An 8,567-nucleotide genomic window follows, 5' to 3' on the forward strand; every position below is an offset into this window, starting at 1 on the left:
AGAAGCAGCAGGGGTCTGGCGGTTTAGAACTCCCAGAGCCTGCTCCCTGCCATCAGGGCCCACTACCAGAGCTAGCTTTGGGCCTGAAATGCCTGTGTTTATTTGACTTCTCTCCTGGGATCCAAGGCTGGGTATAGCCCAAAGGGCAGGGTGGGAGGGAGGCTGGCATCCGCTGAGAGAGCAAGGATGCTTCCTAGATTCCTCTACGTGTCTCCTCTGTGCCCCAGACCCGGAGAAGTTCATTCCTGACCAGTGATAACCCCTGATTTATAGTTTAAGTCTTTGTTAGCAGCCCTTTAATACTGTCTGACAGAATGCAATATGAACTTGTACTTGAAGATAGATGGCATCTGTGAAGGTTAGTTTTGTGTGTTAAGTTGGCTAGGCCAGTTATTTACTCAAACACTAATCTAAGTGTTGCTGTGGAGGTATTTTGTAAATGTGACTAACACTTCCAATCAGCAGCCTTTAAGTAAAGCATAATACTCTCAATAACAGGGTGGGCCTCATCCAATCAGTTGAAAGCCTTCAGAGTAAACTCTCAGGTCTCTCAGAGAAGGAGGACTTCTGTCTCAAGACTGTAACATAGAAATCCTGCTGGAGTTTCCAAGCTGCCAGCCCTTCCTGTAGACTTTAGACACAAAGCTACAGCAGCAAGTCCTGCCTGACTTTCCAGACAAACTTCAGACTTGCCAACCTTCATGAGCACAGAAGCAAATTCCTTAATAAATATATGTATATATATATATATATATATAAGTATCGAGGTGTATATACATACATATACAGGTGGCTGAGATATATTACCTGAGGTATACATGTATCCACCACCCATCTGTCAGACTGCCATACTGTGGTGGCTCACATGTTGTTGTGATGCTGGAAGCTATGCCACGGATATTTCAAATAACAATAGCAGGGTCACCCGTGGTTGGCAAGTTTCAGCAGAGCTTCCAGACTAAGACAGACTAGGAAGAAAGGCCTGGCACTCTACTTGGAAAAATCAGTCAATAAAAACCCTATATATCACAACAGCATATTGTCCAGTATAGTGCTGGACGATGAGCCCCCTAGATTGGAAGCCACACACAAAGCACAGTGGTCACAACAATGGGATGGACCGTGGCAATGACTGTGAAAATGGCACAGAAGCAGGTTGTACGTGGGTCATTGTGAGTCAAAGGTGACTGCACAGTAATGAACAATACACACACACAGTCCCTAAGTGGCATGAACAGTTTAGCATTCAATTACTAACTGAAAATTAGTGGTTTGAACCCACCCAGAGGCACCCTGCAGGACAGGCCTATTGATTTGTTTCTGAAAGGTCACAGCTTTGAAAACCCTACGAAGCAGTTCTGCCCTGCACGGAGATTGCCACACGTCAGAACTGACTCAACAGCAACCAACAATAACAATTCTAAATATATATATTCTGCTATTGAGTCTGGTTTTTTGGAGAATCTGATTGACACAACATCTAATACGTAGACTTCATCTGACAGAGAACGAGATGGAGACCTAGAGGAGTGAAGAAACTTCACCTAGGTTACTGTATCTAGTTAGTGGCAGGGTCTAAACCTTTATTGCCACAGTATAATGACTAGTCATGATCAACTGTGGGTGTTTAAAAGTAATGTGTTGATTCTGCAATAACAGTAATAACAATAATCTACAAATGGATACATAGATAGACATGTAAGCTGAGCAGGTATACAAAGGCAATTGAGACTACACCCACGAATATATACAGGTTTGGTGGAGAGTATTTCTCCATATGAATTTACCTGGGCTGCAAATACACCCATGAGTATAGTAGTGCATACAGAGGGCAACGTTACGAAATTTCTGCCATAACCAAACAACTTGAGGGAATGAGTAGCTGGGCCTGGCGGCTCAGGACCATAATCTCAAGGACATCAAGGTCAACTGACATAAGATAGTCCACAAAGACAATGTTCTACATCCTACTTTGGTGAGTATTAACTGAGGTCTTAAAAGCTTTTGAGTGGTCATCTAAGGTGAAACTATTGGTCTCTCTCCATCCAGTGCAAAGAAGAATGAAGAAAATGAAAGATGCATGGAAACAATTAGCCCAAAGGGCTAACAGACCATGTGAACTCCAGGCTCCATGATCCTGGGACCAGAAGAACTGCATTGTGCCCAGCAACACTACTGACCACTCTAAAAGCGATCACAATAACAAGTCCTGGACAGAGTGGGAGAAAAATGTGGAATAAAACTTAAAATCATTAAAAAAAAAAAAAAAAAAGACCAGGCTTATTAGACTGATAAAGATTGGTGGGACCCCTGAGACCACGGCCCTCAGACACTCTGCAAGCCTGGAACTGAACTCACCTCCGTGGCTCAACTTTCAGCCAAATACTGCACAGGCCTATAAGGTGAACAATAACACCAGGAAGGTATGCACTCATTAGAACAATCAACTGTATGAGACCAAAAGACAGCATTTTCCCAGAGACAAAGCTCAGAAGGCAGGAAGGGATCGCAAAGGAGGACAAATGGAAATGGAAACACAGGGAGGAAGTGGAAAGAATGCTATTAGACTGTGTTATGATTGTGAGGATTGCAATCAACGTCACAAAACAAAATGTGCATGAGTTGTTGAATGGAAAACCAATTTGCTCTGTAAACTTTGACCCAAATCACAATAAAAGTTTAAAAAAAAGGAAAAAGTAACGTATTACTGATAATAGTGGTTCATTGGCATTCTGAAATGTTTTTGTTTTTTTAATTGGTGAGAAATGGGTACAGAGAGCTGAGGAAAGAGATCAGGCATAACCAACACTCTGTACCTTCTGTACGGAAGTACAGTTAACACCTGTACACAAAAGGCAACTTATTTGAAAATTAATTAAATGCTTGAAGGGCTGCACTTCCACTGGTCTCAGGAATAATTGGAAACAAGCATTCAAATGCGCCAGGACAGCCTTCAGTCCTCATTTCTGCTGCTTCTCTAAGAGTCTTCCTTAGTCTCTAAGACTAGCTTCATCTTTTTGGTGGAGTAAAAATATGGATGAAATGTGGTGGAGACTCTGAAACTCAGATCTCCAAACTTTGCCCAAAAAATAGAACTGGGTTTTTCCTCCATGGAAAGTCAAAGTAACCTCAAAGAAAAATAAATTAATTAATCGGTTGAGTTCACGATACAACCTGCACCCTCATCAACCAACCAAGGTACTGCCACTAAAAGCCACCACTCTAACCACATAGCTGTAGTTGGGGAGGAACAATCTCTCAAATCAGTAAGAGTTCCCAGAAAAAGTATCCAGGATGAGGATGCCTTCTACTGCAACTGCTGTCACCAATGTTGTGAACACAAACTATCAGAACTTTATTACCTTGCAATTTTTTTTTTGAGGTTTTGTCATGGTAGAGATGGCAATGTTTATTTTGTACGAGTATCATCAATCATACGCTTCTCTTTACTGCCTGTATTGAGTTCTATTTAATGTATACAAAAAATTTTCCCCAAATGAAATTTTAAACATAAAGAAAATGGGATCTTTGATGTGTATTTCTCTTATTAACCCACATGGCACAATATTCATTCATTCATTCATTCATCATACATGAAGGAAGCATTTGAGCCACACAATTTACAATGCTAGGCATGGGGATACTGAGATGGATAAGACAAGAAGAGTTTGCAAAGGAGAAGCGGGTGCACACTGAATAAGGGGGGAAACTGACCCAATGGGACCAATCTATAGTCATCAATCAGATTCCTTCTCCATAAAAAACACATGACAAGGACCAGGAACTATTTTCCAATTAGCAGTGGGTCATGAAGAGCAAGTGAGGGGCCTGAGAGCTAGGAATTACAGGAAAAATAGAACACAGGGTAATGCTGTAACAGAAACAAGCTAAAGGAATGATGTACCCTGCCTGGGGATGCTGAGCAAAGGGTTACAGTTCTGAGTTCTGACATGTAAACAGACTCTTGAAGGGTGAACATGGGTTTTCCAGGTAAAGGAATAAAGGCAGAATGTCAAAGGAAACCAGCATATGCAAAGATATGACACATGGAGGTGCATAACATGTGTGCTGAAAGTCAGTATTACAAGGAAGATAAACCGACTCAACTCAACCATAAAAGATAAAAGGAAAGAACAGCTAGATAGTTTGAAAGATAGAGCTTGGCTCCTGTTTAAAACTGGTGGACAGCTGGGGCATCAAGGGGGCTATCAGCGCCACAGCATGTAGGCAGTTCTCCCTGCCTCCTGTGGCCAAGCAGAAGCTCTCACGTCACTTCTCCGTCACGCCATCTCTGCCTTTCCACAATGTCCACTCCATTCTAGTTTTGTTCGATGTATTGTCCACTTACTTATCAGCTTCCTCGTGGCCCAAAGTGAACTCCCAATCACAGATCCAATCTGTTCCTACATCCAACTTTCCTCTTCAAGTCTCACAGCTCTGTGAAAATCAGTCTTTGTGTCCCTCTGCAAATCCTCAAAAAAAGAAATATAACTGTCTGTTGGTCACCCTATGGTTTATTTTCCCTGAATTGAGATGCATACTTTGTCTGTTGATTGACATTGCCATGAGTTGGGGTCAACTCTACAGCAATTGGTTAAAAAAAAGAAGAAGAAGAAGAAAAATTCATAAGCAATGCCAATGTGACTACCAGGAATTTATCCCAGGTGATATCCTTCTCATCTGGATCCATATTGAATGGACGAAAGTCACTTGAATCAACTACTGTTCCATAATGTTTTACAGAATCCAGGTTAAAATCCACCCTCATAGCCTAAATGCATTTGAATTATGGTGTTGGAGAAGAATACTGAACATACTACAAGAATGAACAAATCTGCCTTGGAAAAAGTACAGCCAGAATGCTTCTTCGAAGCAAAGACACGTACTTTGTCTCACATACTTTGGCCATGTTATCAGGGGGGACCAGTGCCTGGAGAAGGACATCATGCTTGGTAAAGCAGAGGGTCAGTGAGAAAGAAGACTCTCAACAAGACAGACTGACACAGCGGATGCGACCATGGGCTCCAACATAGCAAAGATTGTGAGGGTGGTGACTCTCAACGAGACAGACTGACACAGCAGATGCGACCATGGGCTCCAACATAGCAATGATTGTGAGGGTGGTCGAACCTAGGGCCGCTATGAGTCGGAACCTACTTGACAACACCTCACAAAGCCTAAGTGCTCCCACTGGTCATTCGAACACTTTGTGATGCTCTTCCAAATGACCAGAGCCCTGTTCAAATGTCATTTCAGCATTAGATCACTTCTCTCTATATGCTGTATGAACTGATGTTTCATGGGGAAATAGCCAGGAGAGTAAATTTTCTTTTAAAAGTTATAGAGGCAGAAATAGGAATTTCCTATAAGAAAAAAAAAAAAAAAAAAAAAGCAGTTTTAGAATATGTTCTCTGGGAAAACAAAAAGGCCCTAAGAACCAGCTTGGCTGGCAGCTGAGACTCAAGCTCTCTGTCCCATGTTCCCCAGCACTGTTCAACGCTGGCAGAGATAGGAAGAGAGCAGAGCAGGCATTCTTTGCTCTTGAACCTACAGAAAGTTCCTCTCACCCTTGCTGGGAACTAGGTAGGCTGAAAGTAAGGTTTTGTTTTGCTTTTTATTTATTTACTAATTTGGAGGCTGAGAGCTTGTTTATTTGCTTATTTTTAAGGCAAAGATGAGAACTGGGAAAGAGAAGAAAAATAAGTCTCTCTTCAGTAGTGTTTCTAATACAGGAGCTAGCTATCAGCTCAGTTAGATTGGAGGCTATTAGCAGCACATTAACTGTTAACAAGTTTAAATGCAGTGAAGTTCTATCTCTTTGAGAGTTAGACTCACCTATTTTTAGTCAATTGTTCCAAGTTGGGGTTCATTTTTGAATTATGTACCTTGGCCATAGTTAGTTAGGGGCAAGTCTCAGATGAGAGGTGGTAGGCTTGCAGCTATTTACCTAAGAGTAGGAGGAAATCATTAAGGGAGAGATCCCCATCATCATTAAATCAGCATGGTGGTTATCATCATCACAATCACTACCACCCTTGTCATTACTGCTGAGCACCTGTTATGTGCCAGACCTTATCCAAACCTTCAAAGGGAGGCGTTCATTCTATAAGGGAGGTCTTGTTACTATCTCTGTTCTACAGATGAGGACAATAAGACTCCATGATGGAGTGTGAATTACCTGAAGTCAGAGATGTTAACTAGGGAGCTTAGACTGACAGCTAGATCTTTGTGATCCCAAATTTTATGTTCTCAACTAAGAAGGTACACAGACCCTAAGGGATCCAAATCCTGAGAGTGTTCAAATTCTGAACAGAAAATGAGCTCATAAATAAGGCCCTGGACTGGGAATGTAAAGGGCTATGTCGCAGTCAGCCCCATCAACAAACAACTGTTGGACCTCAGTGAGGTCACTTATGTCTGGACCTCAGTTTCCCCATCTGTATCACAGGGACCTGGGATCAGCTGATCTGGAGTTCCCTTCCAGTCCTGACGTTCTGCAACACAGTAGTTTTTAGCATAGTGCCTAAGGCACTTGACTGCTAACCAGAAGGCTGGCGGTTCAAACCCACCAGCCACTCCTTGGAAGGAAGATGGGGCAATCTACTTCCGTAGTGATACTGCCTCGGAAACCCAAGAAGAGGTCACTATGAGTCGAGTCTGACTTGATGGTACATAACAAACATAACCCATCCATACATGACTTTTTTCAAAGCAAAAGATAGAGTAGCTCAGCTTCCTTATCCGTAAAGTGAAAAGAATGGCTTCCCAGAACTCTATTCAAAGTGATCTAAAGTCTGTCTGATGAGTTTGGAAAAATATATGAGTGAGGTGCATGACCAACCTTGGGTGCCATTTTCTCCCAAGTCAAGAACTGCCACCCCCAGCTCTTCAAACAGGTGCAGGTCCATCTACCCCTGGGGCTCTGCAGCCTCCACAAGTCTTAGTCTGCAAACAGATAAGCAATGCTTACTTTTGTAATCACAGTCTTTGCTTTGTGAAAAGATGCATTAAATGGCCCCCTTTAACAGCAATCTCCTTCAGCTGCATTGAAAAGTAATTCAATTTACTTCTTCAGAAACACATTTATCATACCAAGCAAGATCCACCTTTATCTCCAATCAGTGTTTTGACTACTTACCAATCTAATGGCGCTCTGGTAGCGTAGTACCTAAGGCATTTGACTGCTAACCAGAAGGCTGGTGGTTCAAACCCCCCAGCCACTCCTCTGAAGGAAAGTTGAGCAATCTACTTCCGTAGAAGTGATACCACCTTGGAAACCCAACCAATCTAATAGAAGCAGGAATATTTCATGTTCACAAGGAAAAATTTTTGAATTCACTGATTTAAAGCATATTCACTGCTGGGATATTAATTTGCATATTGGGCCCTGGACTAGGCACTGGTAAAGCACATGTAAACAAGATTAGCACGGAGACTTTCCTCAGAGAATTTTTTCAGTGAGGTTTTTTTGGGGGGGCGGGGAGATAGAAAATTTTTAACATAATAATTTAAAATGGAACAAACAGTAAGTGCTAAAGTAGGAGAAGTAAAGTTATATGCATCTCCTAGTGAGAGCATATGATGGAAGACTTCCTGGAGGAAGTGACATTTACACAAAGACCTGAGGAATAAGAAGGAAATGGATGATGGCAAGTGATGATGGATAGGAAAGGAGATTGTTCCAGAGAGAAAAGAGACAGAATATGAAGATAGCAAAAACAGAAAGCACAGCATATTTAACTATCTCATAAAAATACAAGCAAGGAATAGCCAAACACTGTGGCTGTTCAGTATGTGGGGCTCATCTCAGGAAGGGCAGATAAGCCTTCTTGAAGACTGGGGGTCTATGGGAACCTGGGCAACTTGCTTAACTTCTCTGATGCTCAGGTTCGGAATCCAAAACACAAGGGGTTTGTAAGTGACAAGATTTTAGCTCCCTTTCAACTATGAGAGAGCTCTGGTGGTGTAGTGCCTAAGGCATTTGACTGCTAATCAGAAGGCTGGCGGTTCAAACCCACCAGTCACTCCTCGGAAGGAAGGTTGGGCAATCTACTTCCGCAGTGATACTGCCTAGGAAACCCAAGAAGGGGTCGCTATGAGTCTGATCTGACTTGAAGACAGTGAGTTTGGTTTGGTTTGGTTCCTCTATGAAATTCAATGCCATAGCTAAAAACAAAGGATATGATTGGGGAAATAACTGCACTGGGACTTCAGTGGAGTTGTGAAGAGATTAGATTGGGAGAGATCAATTTTTTATGTAATAATAATTTACTTAATACTTACTACTCAATGCTTTTATGCCAGCTACAAAATTCAGCATCTCTGCTAGACGCTACAGAGGTTGTCGTTAAACAAATAATTATATAGTCAAATTTTATGAAGTGCTATGAAGGAAAATAGGGTTCTGATAAAGGATATCTACCACAAACCTACAGCAAGCACCATACTGAATGACGAAACTTTAGAAATACTTGTTTTAATGTCAGGAGCAAATCAAATCTGTCCTCTGTCACTTCCACTTAACAATGTAATGGAAGTCTTTGCTAGAACAATAAAAAAAAAAAAAA

This window comes from Orycteropus afer, unplaced genomic scaffold (genome assembly GCF_000298275.1).
Source record: "Orycteropus afer afer isolate SDZICR_OR568_19922 unplaced genomic scaffold, OryAfe1.0 scaffold00106, whole genome shotgun sequence".
Taxonomy (NCBI): Eukaryota; Metazoa; Chordata; class Mammalia; order Tubulidentata; family Orycteropodidae; genus Orycteropus; species Orycteropus afer.